This window comes from Neofelis nebulosa, chromosome 13, assembly GCF_028018385.1.
Source record: "Neofelis nebulosa isolate mNeoNeb1 chromosome 13, mNeoNeb1.pri, whole genome shotgun sequence".
Classification (NCBI taxonomy): domain Eukaryota; kingdom Metazoa; phylum Chordata; class Mammalia; order Carnivora; family Felidae; genus Neofelis; species Neofelis nebulosa.
The window spans coordinates 18,564,263-18,587,101 of NC_080794.1; the positions used below are offsets into that span (position 1 = coordinate 18,564,263).

Here is a 22,839-nt window from a genome sequence, read left to right on the forward strand (position 1 = left end):
CTTTTCAGGAAGTTTGAAATGACATGAACTTTAAAAAAATCCTGCTTGTTCCGTGAGTGTTTGGATCTGTGGTTTGCTGTCTGACATTAATTTTAGAAAATTCCCAGCCATTATACCTTCAAATATTCCTTCTACCCTATAATCACTCTCTTCTGGGATTTCGATTATTTACATGTTTGAAGATTCAATATCATTCCACAGGTCTTGAATACTCCATTGTTGTTGTTTTCCTCACTCATTTTTCATCTTTTATTTTAGTGTGGGTAATTTCTATTGACATGCCTTCAAGTTTCTGATTCCTTTCGTGGCCTTGTTGAGTTTACTGAACAGCCCAGCAAAGACACGTTTGATCTGTTACTGTCTGCCAATAGTTTTCATGCCTGGAATGGGTGCATCTTCCTCTGCTGGTGATGTTAGTGCTGGGGTGTGGGAGTGGGGAGTTGTCTGAATTAATCCAGTTACAAGTTGGACTGTGTGGGGCACCTGGGTGGCTCAGTTAATTAGGCGTCTGACTTCAGCTCAGGTCATGATCTCACCATTTGTGAGTTCGAGCCGTGCATCGGGCTCTGTGCTGACAGCTCAGAGCCTGGAGCCTGTTTCAGATTCTGTGTCTCCCTCTCTCTCTGCTCCTCCCCTGCTCATGCTCTGTCTCTCTCTCTCTCACAAATAAATAAAGATTAAAAAAAAAAAAAAGAAACAAAACAGATGGGCATAGGGGAAGGGATGGAAAAATAAGATAAAAACAGAGAGAGAGAGAGAGAGAGAGACAAACCATAAAAGACTCTTAAATACAAAGAACAAACTGAGGGCTGATGGAGAGGTGTTGGGTGGGGGGATGGGCTAAATGGGTGATGGGCATGAAAGAGGACACTTGTTGTGATGAGCACTGGGTGTTACATGTAAGTGATGAATCACTAAATTCCATTTGGAAATCGTTATTACACAATATGTCAACTAACTTGGATTAAATGAATAAATAAATAGAGAAAAAATAAAAGCATATTTTAAAGGAAGATAGTGTGAGTGTGGAGGATTTATTTGGAGGTAGCTCATAAGTACAAATTGGTGATGAAGATCATGACCACAACCATGATCAGGACGTCATTACTCTGTTTACCTTTTGTCACTTCCCTTGCTCTGTACTAAGTGCTCTACATACATGAATCTACTTCATTTTCAAGTCTATAATTATTTCCATTGAGCACAAGAAGGAAATGAGTCATGGAGAACTTAGGTAACTTGGCCAAGGTCACACAGCTGGCAGGTGATGCGATCTGAAGCCAGAAGAGACCGGGTTCTGTGCGGTAAACCACAACGCGTCAGGAACAGTGAAGAAGGTCGGGAGGATGAAAAGATAATTTCCCGGAAGATGGTAAATCGATATCAAGGTAAGCAGTCTGGCTTGGGGAGATATAACACCCTGATAAACCAGGACTAGCCCTGGACTTCCTTTTAGATATTTTTTTGCCAAGACTGAAAACCTCACTACTTAGGTATATACAATCTTAGGCAAATCATCCATCCACATTTGCCCTTTTCTGTTCATATTTGAAATGAGTTAGTTTGATATAATGATCACTAAATTATCCCCCGAATCTTAAATTTTGGAATTCAGAATCAGAAGCTTGCAAAAAATTCTTACCCTAACATTGATTTTTTTTAATTCATGGAGAATAGTGTAAGGAAATGTGGAATTATAATGAGTAAGTATGCAAAGGATTTATTGCCCTACATCCAGAAATACATTTTTAAGGAGCCATAAAACAAATATGTTTTCCTTTCTTGGTATAGTTACGTACCAGATAGTAAATTATTACGAGGACCCAACAAAAAGCTAATTTTCTCCAAATGCACCTACACTGTGACTTTAAAAAAAAAAAAAAATCACAGCTGATGTTAATTAGTTCAGAACCACTAAAGCATGAGTTGAAATTTGGCTAATGATGATGCATTTTATTTAATTCAGCTATTCCAAGGTTAATTTACAATCATCTCTTTTAAACACAAGTGGTGTTTTGCTGGATTCTTCTAGGGAATTGCACTGAAGTCAGGAAGTCAGCACTAAACTGCTTTATGTCACCTGGGTCAGGTACTTATCTCAGAGCAGGCGTGATCAGACCAAGGGGACTGGATAACACAACTTCAAATGTTTAATATTCTATCAGTCAGCTTCTGAGGCCCTCCGAGCAGTAGAAAAACTCATTTCGGGTTGCTGACATGTTAATTCCAAGACAGCAGCTAAACCTTCTGAAAGCTGGATCTGGAAAACTCATATCTTAAAGCCACTTATACTGGATTAAACTCAAAGGGAGTTTTGAAAACAGGTGGTTGCTTATTAACAATGAGAAAAAAGATGCTACTCTCTCTCTCCTTGTTGTCTTCATTTTCTTTCATGACTGATTCCTCCATATGTTGATATAATGCCATTGGCTGAAAAAATGCTTAAGAAAAGCAAACTCTGATATGAACTTCAGCTTTGTATCTGATCTGAAAGGGGACACTTTTGGTCTTTCTTTCATGAATGTTACGGTACAAAGAAATGCACTTTGCGCATATTGCCGTGAGACACCACAGGATACCAAGATCTATTGTTCTCCAACATACACCATGTGCTTTACAAAAGTTCAACTTTGTTGGGAACCTGCCCACTTCCTTTTAATTGGGCCAAGTACTTTAAATGGCCATTAAAAGGCAAAAATTTCTGTATTCTACTTTCACTGACAATCTAAGCATAATTTTCAGGAGAATGGTTCAGCATGTGAAATAGTGACGGGAATGTGATGATTAAATAGAGTCTGAGCTATCACCTACATCAAACTTCTATTTTTTGGTAGTTAGGACCTTGGGCCAGGAAAGAAGAAATAAGCAGAACACGATGATCTGGGGACGCAATGGCAGAGATGGAACTCAGGACCGAGTCTCTGCCCTCCAAACCCAGAGATCATGTCCATCCCCTATATAACGGCTCACGTCAAAGTGTCTAGAGTAACACAGCAGAATTCCTAATGCAAATATCACGGGGTTAGTCATGTTGTGAACACAGAATGTGTTTTATTCACATTGACTGCTTGGCCTCCTCAACTGTGCGTTATGCCAGATCAGCCAGTCAGGTGACTACCCTCAGCCAGCCCCTAGTTCGGTAAAGCCAGAACTACTCACACAACAGGGAGGAGAATGAAGGAGACAGCTTGCTGGTAGCCATGGCAACACGTCCACATCCCTCCTGAGTCCCAGGAGCAGACTCCTGGCCATAGCCCCAGCACTGTCTGTGGTGGGCGCCCACCTCGAGCTTAACGTTGCAGCCACTGGGTTAAGGCATCTTTGGAGCATTTGTCAAACTGATACATGGCACGAAGACTGAGGAATCCTCGGAGAATACACTAAAGCTCAGGAAGGGACTCTCCTTGTTTGAGAGGCTTCATTTATCTTTCAATTTATGTGGATGCTCAACAAGCATTTACTAAGCACCTACTATGTGCCAGGCACTTCCCAAAGAACTGGGAATGCTGTGGAAAAGAAATGCCTCTGTTCTTCTGGGCAATGGACAAGGCTCTTTATTGTTAAAATGCTGCATACTACTCTCCTGGGGGAATCTCCTACAAAACTAGCTTATGCTCAGTACCCGGGGTTATACGGCTTACTGAGAGTCCATTGGAATGCACAGTAGATAAAAACTTGGTTACAAATATGTCTCTGTTTAGGGAAAAACAAGGTGACGAGGGGTTAGGATGATTGTAGTCAGAAGGACAATATTAGTTTCCAGTATTTTCTTCCTTTCTTTTTTTTTTTCCAAAGATGATAAAAGTATCTGAATCGATCAAACAATATTTGAATATTGCATTTGGTTGATGTGTCTCCCCCAAACCAGCACAGTTATGGACTTATATTTGACAAACACCACATCAGCCGTACTCTGAAGTCCCTTCACTGTGGATTTGTTGGTGGCACATTCAGGGGGTTATTTAACGTGCTCCCTTCCACCCCCCGCCCTGCATTTTCTGTGAACTAGATGTTACAGGAGGAGGCTTAGATTTAATTAATATCAATTTTCTGGCAACACATGAAAATCTCCAGAGAAGTTATTTATTTTAATAATAAAGAAACTTGCTCATTTCCAAGGCATTATTCATGAAGCCTAGACAATAAATATATATTTATGACTGTTTCTTATGCAGCTCAGCTCTTACTAAGCTTTTTCCCCCTGAAGATAATGCTGGCGGTTATAGTTTTTTTTAATATTAGGTATCCCCTCCAATGGAAAAACTTCTAACACAAACAAAACTGGAGTAAATAGACAACAAACCCTCATATAGCCATTACCAAGTGACCAAAAAAATCCAGTCTTGTTTTATATTTCTAAAGTGGATTGTCTTCAAGTAAATTCTACAAATCCTAACAAGTTTCTCTTGAATATGTATGTGCTTATTTTTAAAAGAAAAGGCCCATTTCAAAAACATAAATTCAATAATATTTTAAAACTAAAGATAAAATATAAATGATTAATACCATGAGATATGCTGCCTGAGTTCAGATTTTCCCAGTTGTGTCCAAAGAAATTTCATGCACCAACATCTGTTGATGAAATTCTGCTTTAACTTATTTGTTAAAGATCCCGGATCATCTCTCCTGTAGTGTCCCTATGTTCTGGATTTTGTCTATTACATCCCTGCAAGGAATCATTTATATGTTCTCCCAACTTTGCATTTTCTCTAAACTGGAAGTTACACTTTGTTCCTTTCTACTTTTCTCCCTTCCTTCCTCCCTCCCTCCTTCCCTCCCTCTCTCCCTCCCTTCCTTGTTTCCTTCCTCCCTCCCTCCCTTCCTTCCTTCCTTCCTTCCTTCCTCCCTCCCTCCCTTCCTGCCTCCCTTCCTTCCCTCCCTCTCTCCCTCCTTCTTTCTTCCCTTCCTTCCTTTCTTCCTTCCTTCCTTCCTTCCTTCCTTCCTTCCTTCCTTCCTTCCTTCCTTCCTTCCCTCCTTCCTTCTTGATATACTGTGTCATTCTGATCCAGTATGTATCAATCAAGAGGTTAAGTATTATGTGTGTTTCATTTTTGTGATGCTAGGGCCCACTGAAGATCATTAGCTAGTTTCATTATTTCACTAGACATTTAAAATAGATTTGATTCTAATTCTATTTATGCTAGTTTTATCCCAGCGGCAGAGAAAAAGCAGTGAAAATTGCATGCGCATCTCCCACAGGGTGTGCTCAGACTACAGCACCAATACCGACCAGAAAGGCTGGCCCTTGCCCTTCTCATGCTGTCAGGAAAAGTCACCACAGGCCCCCAGGACCTTGCTCAAGTCTATCCTGCACGGATGCCAACAGAACGTCGGGCAGTCGTTAATATGTAGTGAGTACTGAGTAGGACCCAAGCTCTCTGCTAGGTTGTCGGAATGCAGCAAGCAATCAGAGAGACAAAGTTCCTGCCCTCATGCACCCCATATCCCATTAAGCGATTCCTGAAAAGGGGAAGGTAAATAACTTTCAGTCCATTAAACACGGAGAGAAAAGTTGAGTTACTGATCAGCTTTACAAAAGGTGATCTTGTCTTCCAAGATATGTTCTTGGACCTTGTCTTGGTTGCCCAAATCTATCTGAAGTATCATGGGATCAGAATGGAAAATCTGGTGTTGGTTTGGAACAAGGCTAGACAGAAGGGCAGTGGCTGGTCTGGGTTTAGGATTAAAGCAGGACGTGTGGATGGATCAGTTATTTGTACCCGACTCCGACTGCTCACATCCACCAGCTATGCTTACGATTTTAGGAGCAGCGATGTTCTCACACACCTTTCCAAAACTCCAGAATTCTAATAAACATAATTAGATGGTAGATAAATAATGATTTAAGCCAGTAAGCTCTACTAGATCTAGTTATAACAGCAAAGCATATAAAATAACTAGGTATGCTTTCGAAAAAAGTGTGTGTGCATGCACATGTGTGCATGCATGTATGTGCACTTGCTTGTGTGTGTGTGTGTGTGTGTACGCATGCACAATGCTTGCAAGTAGGAGGACCCTCTCCCCCACACCAAAAACAGAAGTCAGACCTTCTTTTCACTCCTTGCCCATCACTCAAAACCACTCAACCTTCCCAGAATCCATACACTGAGGGCGGGAAAAGGGCAGGTTGGGAAGTGAAGTGAAGACTTTCGAGTTTATTTTTAAGAGTCAAAATGTTATCAGAGGGCCTTGAAAAATAATTGGGAAACCTCTTCTCATAACTCAGGTACTTGAAGCTCCATAAGTGCATGAGTCAGGGTTCTCCAGAAATACCAAACCAACAGGATGAATACAAGCGCAGACATGTGGAAGAGGGTGTTATTATAAGATTGAGTCGGGCGGTTATGGAGACTGAGAAGGGCACACTCCGCCCTCTGTGAGCTGGAGAGCGGGGAAGCTAGGTGCATTCAATCCCCGTCCAAAGGCCTGACAACTGGGGGTGTGTGGGGAGAGTGGAAGCCCCAGGCCGAGTTCAAAAGCCCCAATTAGGAAGCCTGGTGTCCAGGAGCTGGAAGGATGCACGACTTATCAGGCAAAGGAAGAAGTCACCAGCCTCTGCCTTCCCGTTCTATTCGAGCCATCCACAGATCGGCTGATGGCTTTCTAATGTCTCTTCCAGACACACCCTCACGCACACGCACAAGCCACGGTCTACCAGCTGTCTGAACATTGCTCAGCACAACCAAGTCAACACACAAAATTAACCATCACAGTAAGTATTCAGTCAGGAGACATTGGCTCTTTTTTCTGCTGGAGAGAGAAAATTCTTCCATTAATCTGTGTTAATGACACATTAATACGTGTTAATATGTGTTAATATGTGTTAATGACCAAATATGAAATATCTTCTTTTTATTATTAGCTTATATAAGACAGTGAGTAAGAGCAGAGGTTTGGTTTCATAAAAGCCTTTTCTGTTTGACCGTATGGTTCCAGGCGTATAATTTAGCAATTGTAGTTCCAAACATTTCATAAACATTCGGAGCACCTGCCCAACCTTGAGGGTCCCGGGTGAGTGAGAGTCCCTCGCTTACACCACGCCAACATGTCCCTGCCGTGAGGAACGAACTCGCACAGAGGAGCCAGTCCCGGAGAAAGTGACTTATGTGGGGAGCCCGCCTTGGGGCCTCTGGAGGAGCACAGAAACTCTGCACAGCACCTCCCTGTGCCTAAAAGGCTCTCAGACGAATTAGCACAACCACGCCCATTTGCATATGGTAATGATGACTCACACCCAGCAGCTGCAAGATAAGAGAATTCTGGAAGTTTCCTCAGTCTTTATGCCTCTGATATTTACTGCTTTAACTCCTGACATCCAAAATATAAAACTCATCTGCAGGGACTTATTATTTTTTTTTTTATTATTAAAGGAAAACTAGCTAACCATTTAGTTCCGTGGATTACTTTTCCTTTCTTTTGTTTTTTTCTGAGGTTTAAGAACACCACTGACTGTTGCTATAGTGATTAGTCCACGATTAGGAACATTATCTACAATACACCATTTGGGTGTGTGCGGCGGAATGTTTTTCCTTTTTGTCCCTCAAATAGCCCTGAACATCTCCTAATAAGAGACGTAAAGAATAAATCTCTCTTCTGTCTTCAAAATAGTCAATGAGAAAAATACAGCATTTGGACTATAGTGTTAAAAATAAGACAACAGGCCCACAGTAGAGTCACTTATGCTAAACCCAAGACCTTATTTTGGTTTTGGCTGTCCCAGAAATCGGATTTTAAATTGCTTGACCAGCACTGGGTGACATGTCTGCCATGCCCTATTAGGACAGTGACCCTGCAATAACGAATCTGCTTTTCATTTGATTTGTTTTGCCTAGTATAATTTCCTTGTTTCTGTTCCTGTCTGTCTATAAAACTCTTTCTTTTGTACAGCTCCTCGAAGCTCCTTTCTAGCTGCTAGACTGGATGCTGACCAATTCAAGAATTGTTGGGTAAAACCAGCAAGATCTTTAAAATATATTCATTTGAATTTTGGGTTTTTTTTAACAGTATATATTTCGCGTAATAAGCACTTGCTATGGACTAAACTGTGTTCCCTCAAGAGTTCGTCTGTTGTAGCCCCAGCTCCCAGTGTAGGGGTATTTGGAGATTAGACCTTTGCCAGGTATTGAGTTTAGCTAAACTACTCTACAACACTGTCACCTCAGCATCACTCTGAGTGGCCTTGAACTGTCACTGGACCTCCACTCAGCTCATGATCTGCATATGAGCAAACAGAGTGACAGGTGAATGTACGCTCCAGATATGAGTCCACCAACCACCATTGTGATAATCCCTCCCATCTCCTCCTGGGGCTCTTCCCTTATATGAGACCACTATGATGAACCTTACCAAAACCTCTCTCTCTTTGGTTTGATTTGACCAGTTTGGCCTTAACCAGACTTTTCTATTTCAATTCCTTTGTGTTATTTTTTGAACCCTGGCACACCATCTGACACCCCAGGGCATTACCTAACAAATGCTAATTAAACAAAATCACAACAAGAGTTAATTGGGTCAGGAGGTGGAGCACCATGGTGGAATTAGTATCCTCACAAGGAGAAACCAGAGAATGTGCTGTCTCTCTCTCCCTCTCCTCTTCCTTGTGAGGATATAAGAAGAAGGCAGCCCTCTGCAAACCAGGAGGAGAGCTCTCGCCAGACCTTGACCCTGCAGACACTCTGATCTGGGATGTCCCAGCCTCTGGAGCTGTGATAAATACAGTCCCATTGTGTAAGCCTCCCAACCTATGACATCTTGTCACAGCAGCCCCAGCTGACTATTACCTCACTCAGTTACCAGTGAGCCCAACCCGGAAGCCAATCATCATCTCCCCGGAGCTACACACATCCCACAGCACCTACGGGCCCTCTGGGGGCCAAACTGACCTCGTCAGGGGCTGGTCATGAGTTAGAGCCTGTGCAGTTTGGAGAGAGAGCCACGTCATTTCAGAGAATGTTTCCTCAAGGCATATTTTTAAAGTAATTTTGTCAGTTTTGTATCTTTGTCATTATACAAGTCATGTCTTCAAATACCCACTCAGTCACCTCCTCCTGAGAACTTAACCCTCATATCACTCTGCCTACTAACACATTTCTCCATGTGAATCTCCTTGGTTTGCCCAACTCTACAGTGTCACATGTCTCAGAACTATGCCTCTCTGTCCCTTTTCACAGAACTGCCCCTTCCTCCCCTGGATTTACATTATTAGGAAACAAATCATTTATAGTGTGAGGCGCCCCTCCTGCCCAATTCTCTCAACCCTACCAGAGGCATTTTAATCCTAATTATAAGAATATATAATTAAATTTACAGAAGATGTTTAGAAAAAGTAGTTTTAAAACTATTTTTTAGCTTGGCAATTTTTTTATTCAAAAAATCTTACACAGAAATAAAGCATAAAAAATACATAAAAACCAGGCTGATTGCTGAAGTGAGAGGGAAGACATCAGAGAGATATTGTAGAGAACTTCTCAGGGGCCTGAGTTGTGTTGTCTCCCCGAGTACCACCTCCTTTGTGGGGACAATGACTGAAGTCTGCCTAGTTAGTGAGGAGAGGGGAGTAGGCAGAGGTTCTAATCACCACCCTGCATCCCAGAAAATGAGCTAAGATTTGCAAATACACGCACCCTATTCTCACCCACCATAGAAGTCCTTCATGCCCACAGATGTTCTCTCAGGAGACAGAACCAAGAAGAGACCAGCATTAAAGTCCCTTCCATCTCAGTTTTTTATCTGAACTTTGATGCCTGAAGGATTTCTATGAATTTTTGACCTACTCCAAAAAGAAGTCAAGAGCCACAAATAGACAAGGGCATTTTATGATATAAAATCCATCCAGAATCCAGCTGTATAAAGCATTATCAAAAAGTTGCTTAGATGATGGAATAAATCAATTAGATTAAAAATGACACAAGGAAAGTTTTTGGAAGTTTTCTTTTGAAATCCCCTTCAAAGAGCCTTTTGTTTTGAGGATCCGATGCCTTCAGTCATGCCAAATAGCTTTTCTTTCATTAGTTTTAAGTTGGGGAATACAGAAGTCACACATAATAAAACATAATGAATAAAGGAAACGCAAAAATACTGTTGCATTGTGGACCAGAGAAAAATTTGTCAGATGGCAAACAATACACTCCAGTACTAAGCTGTACAAAGTATAATGTTTTTAAATAGTTAAAATAAATAATAATGAACATGTTTTGGATGTATGCCATTGTATCATTGTGATTTTCATAAATTAATTCTTGTGATTTTCACTACACTCTTATGTAATATTTACATTAACACTCTCAATTAAATGTTGTATATTGAGACACAGAGAGGTTAAGTAACTTGATGCGGTAACCCCAGTAAACCACCATTTATTAGATCCTTATGTATATCGATTCTGGGCAGATGCTGTGACTCACTTTAGCCAATATAATGCCCCAACAGAAAACAGACCCAGAGATAGTTCAGTTATAACATTCAAGAAGACCTAGTCGCTTCTGATTTTGCATTCTGGGGAGTCCTGCAACAAATGGGAGTGGTTCAGCTATGCTACTGGAGATCCTACATGGAAAGACCATGTGAAAAACCATCCTGAGAGAGGAAAGTCCGGTTGTCCCATGGACAAGCTAAGCCCAGATTTTCAGCTATCCCATCAAGGTACCAGATGAGAGCAAAGCCATCTTTTTTTTTTTTTTTTAATTTTTTTTTTCAACGTTTTTTATTCATTTTTGGGACAGAGAGAGACAGAGCATGAACGGGGGAGGGGCAGAGAGAGAGGGAGACACAGAATCGGAAACAGGCTCCAGGCTCCGAGCCATCAGCCCAGAGCCTGACGCGGGGCTCGAACTCACGGACCGCGAGATCGTGACCTGGCTGAAGTCGGACGCTTAACCGACTGCGCCACCCAGGCGCCCCAGCAAAGCCATCTTTAATGTTATTCCTCCAACTGCCATCTCACTAGACCTGGAAGGCACCCCAAACACAACCAGGAGAAAAAAAAAAAACACCTCAGCCATAGCCAACACACCAAATCATGAGAACTAATAAAATGCTTGCCATTTTAAGCCAGTAAGCTTTGGGGTGGCTTGCTACACAGAAGATCACCAAGGGCACATACATATGGTCATTTAGCTAGTGATTGCAAATGGGATTAAAACCTAGGAAACATGGCTCCAAGTCCTGTGCTGTCACTCAGTAAAACATCCTGTGTCACGATAAACACATACTAGCACAGGCTTACACAGCACCAAAGAATGGTAGTGGGTTCAGACGCATGATATCAGGAAGAGAGGAACGCCAAAATATCCTCATCTACTGAATTTTCTACAGCATTAGACTTTCTTAGTCATAAGTCAAAACACTGAATATTCTGAACAATTGAATTCTGAATTCTGAACAATTCTCTAGAAAGGTGGACATATTTAAGCATTCTACTTATTATCCCTAATTTGATATCTAATAGCATAATCAACACTTAAAACCCTAATTCATTCTCTGCCAGCCCTGAAAATCTCTTTCTTTGGAGTCTTCCTCATCTCAATCAATAGCGTCTTAACAATGCCAGCTACTTTGGACAAACATTTGCAGTTATTCTTGATTTTTCTCCTCCTCACACCAATAATTCAGTTTGTTAATAATTATTATTGGTTCATTCTTTAAAACGTATTCTAAAAGTATCTGTACCTCTCTATCACTGATCAAAACCACCAAGCCCTATGACCTGAACCACCTCAATGCCCACCTTGTACCCGACTTCTAATCGTCTGTTGGTCTGTTGGTCTGTTGGTCTAATCGTCTGTTGGTCTAATCTCAGTGGAAAAGACAGAGTGACACTTACAGTATGGAAGTATAAATTCCCTGTAAACCAACACTGTACCAGATAATACCTATAGATTCTGGAGAAATCTGAGTATTCTAGAGAGTAAACAAAAGCAGGTTTGGGGGGGAGGGGAGTCAAACTGTGGAGAAGTAGTTAGCATGTCAATATTTCTCCTCCTCTGCTTTTTGGTCTTTGCCCAGAAGATAGGCTGAAGCTATGTAGGATGTGACAAAGGTTGCTAAAACTCTGATAGAGCATCTGTTTTCTAGAATAGATTTTCTTCTTGGCTAGAAGTAAAGCCAAGCAAAGAAGCCCAGGCAGCTGTGGCTGGTTGCCAGAGTATAGGGAATGCTGGAGAGATAAAGCTAGAGAAGAATCCCCAAAATCTGTACATAAACACCCCACGAGTTCTGGTTGGTCCTTGGACCACGTGCTTCACAAAGGCTTCCATGATTAAACTGAGGTTGGATTTCTGTCCACAACAGTGGGAAAGATGAAGCTTCATACAAGTCTAGGCAATTACCTGCTAAGACGAAAACATCAACACTCTCCAAAAGAATGAAACAAGATTTAGAATCTTCACAAAATGATATCCACAGTGCTAAGGATATAAATTCAAAATAACCTAACACAAAACAACAAAAAAATGTGACCCATTTCCAAAGAAAAGGGCCATCAACAAATGCCAACCAGATGCCATGTGTTGGAATGATCAAGACAAGCCTTTCAAACTCTATCATGAATATGTTCAGTAAAGAAAGCAAAATGCTGTCAAAGCAAATAAAGATATAAAACTTCTTCAGGGAAGTAAGATGGAAAAAAACTAAAATAAAATTTTAGGAATGAAAATTAAATATTGAAATAAAAATTGCAGCATATGGGCCACTAACAAATGGAAATAGTAGATGAAAGTCACTGAAGTAGCCGTAGGTCAACAGAACTTACAGGAAAAGAAAGAAAAAAAGACATTAAAATAGGAAACAGAGGCTTGGAAATGCATGGAATGATAGCAAATGACTTAATGTCCAGATTAATAATTAATGAATCTCAGAAGAAAAGGAGAGTAAAAATGTGGCAGAAAAAAAATATTAAAGAAATAATAGCCCGCCAATATTGACAAATATCTGAACATTTATAAAAAACACTTTCTTCTTAATTTATTTAAAATATAAATGGTTACAAATAAAAATTATTCATTGTGTTTTGCACTTTAACAGTATGTAGATACAGTGAAAGATGATGGGGTGATTAAAGGGACACATATGAGAAGTGGTTTCTGCTATTTATAGGAGGTGAACATTAGCTCTAAGAAGATTATGAAAGTTCAGGAAGCATATTTTAATAACTAAAATTCTAAAGACCAATATAATGATGTTCACACATACACATACAAACAATAGAAAAGTTAAAATGAATATTTTTTTTTAAATACTGAAATAAGTTAAAAAGAGTCAGGAAAGCATACAGCAAAAATTAGAGAGACAAAATGATAGAACTAAAAAGACATAATGGCAATCACATTAAACATTAATAGTCTAAATACATAAATTAAAAGTCATAGATGGTCAGGATGGATGAGAAAGCATCACCCAATGATCTGCTGCCTACACTAGACAGACTTTAAAAAGTTACAAGTAGGGGCGCCTGGGTGGCTCAGTCGGTTGAGTGTCTGACTTCAGCTCAGGTCATGATCTCACAGCTCATGAGTTCGAGCCCCACGTTGGGCTCTGTGCTGACAGCACAGAGCCTGGAGCCTGATTCGGAGTCTGTGTCTCCCTCTCTCTCTGCCCCGAGCCACTTGTGTTCTGTCTCTGTCTCTCTCAAAAATAAATAAATATTAAAAAAAAAAAGTTACAAGTAAAGGGATAAAAAAAAGACATGTATACAAACATGAAGAAGGCAGGAATGGCTATATTGATAAAATACACATTACAGTAATGAGATAAAGAAAGATTTTCCACAAAAATAAAACAAAAATAAGATTATTTTCTACTCTGCCCAAAGCCTTACAGCTGCTCAAAGGATATGGTCTGAGTGACGGCTCACGTGGTATGAAGTCTCTCCTGCTCTATTATTTCTCCAACATGCTCCTTTCTGACCCTGGCCTCTCTGGGGCCGGCTTCGGTCACACTGCCGTGTCACCGCTAGTCTAAGACATCATGCTTGCCTAGGGCCTTGTTGGGTCCGTGCTGTGTCTTAGTCAGGGTCAGCTACTAGGACAGAAAACCACAGACCAGGCGGCTTAAGCAACCAGAACCCACCTTTCAGTTTTGGAGGCTGGGAGGCCCAAGGTACTCACAGATTAGGATCCTGACAAGACAGTCCTCCTGGCCTGCAGAAGGCCATCTCCTCGCTGCACCCTCACAGTGCAGCGAAAGAGACAGCGCTGGTCTCTTCCTCTTACAAGGTTGTGAATCCCACTCCTCTCATGTCCTCACCTAAACCTGTCTTCCAGAGGCCCTCCTTCCAAACATCATCACCCTGGGGTTTAGAGTTTCAACATAGGAATTTTGTTGGTACTCAAAGTTCTGGCCATACATCCCAACAGAAGATTAACGTTGGAAACACCATCAGGTGTGGGTCGGTGCTTCTTTGAACACAAGGTCCCACTGCGGTCTTCTGTTCAGTATTGTATAGTGTAGAATTCTATTTTGTCTTGAGGTTCACTATGAGACGAGACCGTGGAGGGTCCAGGGCTGTAAGTCACAGTGCTCTTCCAAGGCTCTTCTTTCCTTCTACCTGGCACACTTGAAGTGCATCACAACCACTAGATAGCATCCAAGTGGGTTTCTGTTCTTTGCATTGCTTCATATTAAAGTGAAAGGTTTAAGCCCTACCCACAAAGTCGGTAGAGAAAAAAAATCATTTTCTTAAGAGTTATGACTCCATATACATGTTGTATGATGATGTGGAATAAAATGCACGTTGCAGGACATTTTCTTAAAAAAAATCACACAGTCCATAACATGCTGTTTCTTCTGCCTGAGATTTACTTATCCCAGTTACAATCATACCTGGTCCCCTCCTTCCTTCCGTACATTCTCAAGTCTCGTTCTACTGACAGTGACAATGCAAGTGCCTCACTCGACTCTCCCTTTCATTCCACTGGGATCTAATTTTCCACGGAACATTTATAGTCTGGGGTACTACAGGTTTCCCTTGGGTTTTGTCCCTTGTTTGCTAGCAGAACGGAAGTGTGCTGATGGCAAGAATTTGTGTTGTGTTAACTCCCCTAGTCCCAGACGACAAGTTCAACAATCATTTGTTGAACACAGGAATGAGTGAGTGAAACACTGGTGAACAACAGGTCTACCCCAGACACCCTACCACTCCAGGGACACAGGGACATTTTGGGAGTTGAGGCCAAAGAACTGTCCGCTGGGCCCTCCAGGTGACCGAGGAGTGTGCTCAGAATCTTACCTTGGAGCCTCTCCTCCTCATTGGGCATCTCTGCTGTCCATTCATTCTTATGGGGCTCCGGGGTCTCAGAGTCCACAGGGTCCTGCTCAGGTAGGCCAGGCCAAGTGCAGTAACCCAGCCCTGGAAGGGAGTTGCTGAATTGTGGCCCTCTGTGAGGAGACCCACAGGGCAATCACTTCACTGCTGGGGGCCCTGCTAGTGTGAAATGTCCCGAAATGCCTGTCTGAATACCAACACTGAATTTTCTTGTTTGCTCCTTCCCAGCTTTCCCCCTGTGTGCCGGGTGCCAGGAGATCTAATAATGACGGAGCAGGTGTTTAACCACGAGTGTGCAGGTCATGGATGGGCAGGCTGATAACCACAGAAAGTGAGAGTGTGTCCCTGGGGCCCAACAAACATGATTTTTAAAGCCTCCTCTGATTCCTTTCTGAATCTTTCGAGCTATGGGGGAAATAGGAACCAACCTTTGGTGAGGACACAGGGTGTCAGACATGGGGAAGGTCCCCTATTAAAGCAGTAAACTTGGTTACTATGAGCTAACATTTCACTGTCCCTTAAAAATCAATGTTTCTCTTTGTAAGAAAATTTATTATTTAAATAGATCATTATTTTACTGCATAGATAATGAAGGATTCGTAGGCCTATAGCTCCCACTGGTGGGCGTGTTGAAAGGGACACTTGAATTTAAAGGAACAGATTTCTCTGACTCACGGGATCAGCACAGGCATCCACTTCTCCTACCCAACATCCACTCCCGGTAAGTGAAACCCAGGATCAGACACCCTAAGTGATGGACATTTCTTGAGATTGTATAACCCAGGTCATTGCATAGACCCTACAAGAATCTTCAGGGAGGGGATTTCTCATTTTGGAGAAGGAATGGAGCTTTAGGTTGAGGGGCTTGAAGAAACGGTAGCTTAAGAGATATGTCCAAACTGAAGACAAAATTCAGGTGAGGATAAGGAAAATTGTCCTAAGGACTCAGATCAAAGAAAGGCCAAGTTAGCTAAAACCTTTGCCTTTAACTTCCTGCATTATATTCAGGTCTAAAGTTGTTCTAATCCTTCAGCAGAGAAATGTTGTTATTTCCAAGTATTATTTACACTTACCTTTACAAGTGCAGTGAAACCACATTGTCCAAATGCAGAAGGGCAAGGGTTAAGCTCCACATTCAGCCAAAGCTGAGACTGAAGCAAAATATCGCCATCACAGAATGAACATCTGAGACACCAGAATGAACCAAAAATGTGTCTGAACACCATGAAGCGGTGTCACAGTGTCATTATTTCAAAGTGTGGTGGCGACATTTTAGAAGTTTGGTATTAAAGGCAGAGGAAGCACAGTCCAGCATCGTCTCTTGCTAATGACTTCTGCAGATGTCATCCTGAATGCTCACCGAAAGGGAGCACAGGAAGAATTCTGGCCAGCCCAAGCTCTGTGGGTTCCTTGTCGCCCACACGCTCTCACTCCGATGAGGGCCACCAAGCTAAAGGTCAGAGTACAGCGAGCTCTGTGACTCCTGGTCAGAAGTGACGTGCAGTTCCATCGAGGCGACCCCGAATACCGACCTCGTGCGTTTTAAGAAGATGCTTTCTATTTCCAGAAACAGTCTTGTCCTCACTACTTAATTTTTCTCACGTTCTCCACGCATTCGCGGTTTCACACAATTACTTGAAATTTTGTCCTTAAACCTCAGGTCTGAACGGTGAGTATGCAGGCATCTGAATTTCCAATTGCACCTCAACTTCCCTTGCATGAATACCAATCTCAACCTTTTTCAGGTGCGGGATGGAGGCATCACGGGAAAGTCCCTGCACTCTCAAGATTGCCATCGTGGTGACACTTCAGCAGCTTTCGGAAGACAATCTCTATTCTTTAAAGCAACCAGCGGTTGTTAGTGTCTATGCTGGCACTGCTACATTATTTGGAACATCTATATCGGTATCTCTACCTGCAAAACATGGAAATAAAGTTTTCTTGAATTTTGAACGTCTTGCATAAATAAGTACGTGATGACGCGGAGGGTCCAAAATTCCTTGCGCATCATGTGGTTTGCCCACGGCTGAAGAATGACGAGGGAGACCCGCCATCTTCCCTACCCCCACATGCTGTCTCGTGCCTGCTCTCCAAACACACGACTGAAATGCAGGACTAAGATGTGGCAGGACTCGTGTGTCACTTATACCCTCACCACCCCTGTTCTACTATCAGTGACACTTGTACAACGTTGAAGTATCGAGTCATTCATCTTGCCAAAGGCCGAGGCAGAAGGCACTGCAAGCTAGAGATTTTACTTTTACATACTGTCTATTCCTGGTGTATGCCTGCATAGACGGGGATGTTTCTCCAGTGGACATCAATGGGATTGACGTGCAAAGGGAGGGAGAGCTGGGCCACCTCATCTCCTAGGCCACAGCAGAGAGCAGTCATTCACCTGACAAATATTTAGTGGTTCAGGTTCCCAGGCAGCAGCCAATCCTAGCAGAGGGGGATCCACAGCTGAACCTACAACAGTATGCACACGGCTGAGAGGTGATTGTGGCTTTTCTAGCCATCTTGCACTATTTTCTCAAGGATATTTTTATAGCCAACATCCTTGAAAGACAGGGTAGCATCTCACCTTGGGTCAGAGAGCAGATTTATCTCCTGACCAGAATAATAAAAATGCTGTCTTCTTCAGGGACAAAAATTAAGCAGATTTGGGGAAGCTCATTGTAAGACTGGTGATTTGCTAACCTCAGTGATCTCAGCTATGATGCAGATCCAGTCTGTTGAACATTTACCTGAGCCTGTCTCCAGGTCAACTCCATAGGACCTGAGGGGCAACGGGAAGCCATGGAAAGTTCAGGATGTGTGCTATGCTAGTGAGTGATCGATTATCCAAGCGTTCTTTGTTTCCTTCTCAGTTCAATTTATGAAAGTCTGACAGGTAACACTAACAGTTCTGTTGTTGCTTAGGGATTCCTGGAGCACTTGGCATGCTCGATGGACATTCCAGGGTTACCCTGTCAAGAAAGAATGTAGGGGCAAACATCCTGGTTGTATCCATAGGCTAGAGAGAGCTGTTTCCTCTATGAGGAAGAAAGAAAACAAGCTGGGTTTACTTTATTTAAGCTGTAAGTTCCCTGAAATTAATTGTCCTACCTATTGTTTATGGGTATATGATAACAACTTTGCAATGAAAAGAAAGCAGAATATTGATACTAATGCCAAATAACTTTTCTTAAGCACTTTTTATTTTGGTACTGGAAAGAAAAAGAAAAAGAACGGTCAGTTGAGCGTTTGACTCTTGATTTCGGCTCAGGTCATGATCCCAGGGGCACGAGATCCCCATGTTAGGCTTTGTGCTGAGCGTGGAGCCTGCTGGGGATTCCCCCTCCCGCTCTCCCCCTGCCCCTCCATCTAATGCCTCTTCTCTAGGCATGCGCACAAGTGCATCCTCGCTCTTACAACAAAAATGGCAGCTGAAATTGAATGTACTTAAATTTCATTTCTCCAGTGGTATTTACAGAATTGCTGTATATGTTTTCTTCACACAGATATGTATTGTTTCTTAAGCACATCACAAATAAATTCATTTTTATGATAGAGAATTTAGAAAATATTGACACCTAAAAAAGAAAGCTAAGTATCTTTCATAATCCCGGCACTGAAGTTAATCACTGTTAACATTTAGGACATATCTTTCCAGTTGTTACATCCATGATTTATAGCAAAATAGTGTATGGTTTATTTGAAATTCCATAATATTTTCTAAAATTAGCAACCTATCATTAATCTATTAACAATCATATTATTAATTTATTTCTATTTTTCAAACTCAATTTAATTGTTACATAAGTATGCAGTATGTGTTTAACAGTGGAATCATGTACATGTAAAGATGAATGGATCCAGAGTGTAGTAATGATCCAGGTAAAGTGTACCCTGAATGATGTGGTCATTCCTGTTCTTCTTACTGAAAGCTCCTGAATGTTTTCCCTGTCAATGGTAGAAGTTTCTAGTAGTCCTCTGCTGGAACTCTGTAGGGAGCTCCATGTGGTGGAATTGTGAGTTGGTGACGCCCATCACTCTCCTTGTTCGCTACCCCCCTCCTCTGTCAGGAGCAGAGCTATTGTAGCAACTCAGCATCCCAGCACCCAGTATGCGGGGACAAAACCACCCAGCAGAGACGGAGTCTCTTAGCTGTTGGGTGTCCCCGTGGGACAGAACTGCATCGACAGACCCTTATCACTCACTTCAGGACTGTTTTGAAAGAGAAATGTGCCTCTTTGTTCTTCGTGCTGTATTAAATTGCATCCTTTTCTTACAGCAGGCTTACCTTAACCAGTACATTTCTTACTTACAGAATTGTATATTTTTTGTAGTAATATTCTTGATTTCTTAGTTCTCTGCCCTGTAAATTAAGATACTTTTTTCATAATCACATAACTTTGGTGCATACTAGAAACCTGGAAATTTACAAAGGAAAAATATCTTCTACTTATAAAAACAGAAGCTTTTTTTTTTCAGAGTTGTCAGATTTGTCTGATATTACATAGGATGAGGCTTCACTGTCAGAATGCTTAGTAAAATAATCTTACTAGTGACCTAATATAAAGTAGCAAGCAAGAGGAAGACATTTACCTTCAACCTCAACCATTATGACCTAAAATTCATAATGGTCTCTGAAATTGTATTCTTCCCTCTTGTTACCTCTTCCTAAGGACTCTTGTACTAAACTGCATTTGACAGTCCAGATAGTCAATTGAGTTCTGCTAGACAGGTTTATGCTCACTCATTTAGTCAAAATGGTTGTGTGCCTGAAATAATAGTGTGCTGCTTTTTCCAAAAACATGGATGAGAGAGGCTGAAATTTGTGGACAGCAATTTTCATATGGTGTGATCATTACAACGGGTCATATGTGATAGAGTATAAAAAATAAGGCATTATAGGTTTTGTAATGACAGACTGTAGCCCAGTCTTAAAAATTGTAGAAAATTTCCTGGAGGAAGTAATGTCAACACTCAGTCCTGAAGAATAGGACATATCCAGATGAAGGAGGCAGGGGCATAGAAAAGACAGTAACCAGTGGTATAAGGGAAATCTAGGAGAGGACCCATATTTTCTTTCCCCTAATCCAATTACTATTCCAAGGAGCAAGGTGGTACTTATCAGGATAATGAAAAAGTAAGTTTCTATTCTTTTTTGTTCTTATTTACCTCATTCTAAGTCAGCTGGAAAAAAAAAAATCTTCATTTTACATTTTTCTTCTACCATAACATTATCATTCTCTACAAACATGAAATACATATTTATTTTTTTTTAAAGATTTTAATTTTTTAAGTAATCTCTGCACCCAACATGGGGCTTGAACTCACATACCCAAGATGAAGAGTCACATGCTCTCCCGGCTGAGGCAGCCAGGCATCCCTGAAATAACATATGGTCCAAATCTATGGGCTTTCACCCATGGAAGAGCAGGTTTTGACAGAGCTCTCGGTGGCTCCTTAGAGATGGATGGAACATTCAATCATTCATCTAAATTTGCGTGTTTAAAGCTAACGAAAGTAAATGGGCCTTTAGTGTGGTCTCTGGGTCACGTCAGCACATTATTTTTGCAGTCTCTCAGAGGGCTCTTGATTGATAGCACAGAGCAAATGACTTCAGATGCTGCTGGCCTCCCCCAGTAGGTGTTAAAATAGGTGTTCAGGTCTGCTGCATTTTATCAAATGTTTAAACAGTGACTAATGGGACTTATGTTCGAGGTTTTGTGATGAAATAACACGGTTGCTTATTTCATATGCCTTCAAATTTTCCATAAACTTTTTACAGTCATTTTATAGGAGTACAGGGTCATTAAATAAAGTATACTTGAAAATTCATACATACATAAAATACATAAAATGATGATATACAACATATATAGGAGGTCAGTACAAGGGAAACTTCCTTTAAAGGATCTATAAATCTGATATTGAAAGTCCGCTGAGGGCTTATTCTTTGGGATATTAGATTTTTGCTGCATTTTAATCTGACACAACAAATTTAAATCAATAGTTATTAGCCATAAACTGTGAGAAACTTCTATATATTTTCATCCTATTATTATATAAAATTATAGTAATTACAAGTGCAGCACAAAGGAAAAGTACCCTGAACAGAGAGGAAGGAAATTGTAAAACACTCATTAGCATTAGGAAAAAACTCCTATTTTGCATAATATGAAAGCAGAGATAAAAGAAAGTACATTTAGGTAATCCAATTTTAACATTAAAATTTGCAAAATATAAATCTTACATTTAAAATGCTCTATAATCCAAAGACGTAGCTAACATAATGATGGAGTTCTATGAGCAGACATTTTCTGTTTCATGAGAAATTATGAGTTTAAAAATAAAAATCTTGAAAAGGGTTAAAAAGTAAAGGCTTCTTTTTGTAAAAAAAAAAAAAAAAAGTGAGAAAAAATTGTGTCCTTTCCATGGCTGTGTCAGGTTACCCTTTCTTTTTTTTTTTTTAATTTTTTTTTTTAACGTTTTATTTATTTTTGAGACAGGGAGAGACAGAGCATGAACAGGGGAGGGTCAGAGAGAGGGAGATACAGAATCTGAAACAGGCTCCAGGCTCTGAGCCGTCAGCACAGAGCCCGACGGGGGCTCGAACTCACGGACCACGAGATCATGACCTGAGCCGAAGTCGGACGCCTAATCGACTGAGCCACCCAGGCGCCCCGTCAGGTTACCTTTTCTATTGGGTTGTGCTTTTGCCTGAACTTAGTGCTGCCATTTGATCAAGGCACATTGTTATTTAGGAGCTTAACAGATTCACCATTTGTTAAAAAATTAACAAAATGGCAATAAACCACCATATATATTTTTTGTTTTGTGTATTAACGGATAAAAACAAGAAAGGCAAGAAATAATTGAGAAGTCTACTGTGTACTCTAATGTGTACTTTAGAGGTACTTTGACCCAGTCTGTCAAAGACTGCTCTCAACTATTTTAAAATTTTTTTAATAATGTTTTTATTTATTTTTGCGACAGAGAGAGATAGAGCATGAGCAGGGGAGGGGCAGAGAGAGAGGAAGACACAGAATTGGAAGCAGGCTCCAGGCTCTGAGCTGTCAGCACAGAGCCCGACGCGGGGCTTGAACCCACAGACTGTGAGATCATGACCTGAGCCGAAGTCGGATGCTTAACTGACTGAGCCACCCAGGCGCCCCTGCTCTCAACTATTTTAAATGTCAAATCCAAATGTTGCAATTTAGGATTAATAAAATGTTGCTTCTATTTGATAAATTGACTCATTTACCTTTAGCCTCACCAGCCTAAGTCTCTCATTTTACCCAGTGACTGAAATCTAAGTGAATGCCATCCTCAGGATCCGTGCTGGGGTATTTGAAGATCTCTACTTACATTCAGCCCTCCAGAAAGTTTCCTAATGGTCGAAACTCTGCAACGGTTAGGACAGACATTCCAGAATGAGTAGCCTCACTAAAAAGAATTCTGAGCACTCACTTAAAAAATTATCCATAAGCATTAGTGCAAAATTTATCCTTTATGACCTGTATGATTTATTGTAACTTTGTGATTAGTTATCAGATTTAGTAAATAAAAATATAAGACATCCAGTTAAA

The 22,839-nt window shown here is 41.1% G+C and overlaps 1 long non-coding RNA gene across 1 annotated transcript; it reads left to right on the forward strand.

Moving 5' to 3' along the window:
• Positions 1–1,217: 1,217 nt before the first annotated feature.
• On the forward strand, positions 1,218–7,333 carry LOC131492363 (uncharacterized). Its single transcript, XR_009252028.1, has 3 exons — positions 1,218–1,388; positions 5,200–5,351; positions 6,620–7,333. It is a non-coding gene; the product is annotated as an uncharacterized LOC131492363 (long non-coding RNA).
• Positions 7,334–22,839: the final 15,506 nt, after the last annotated feature.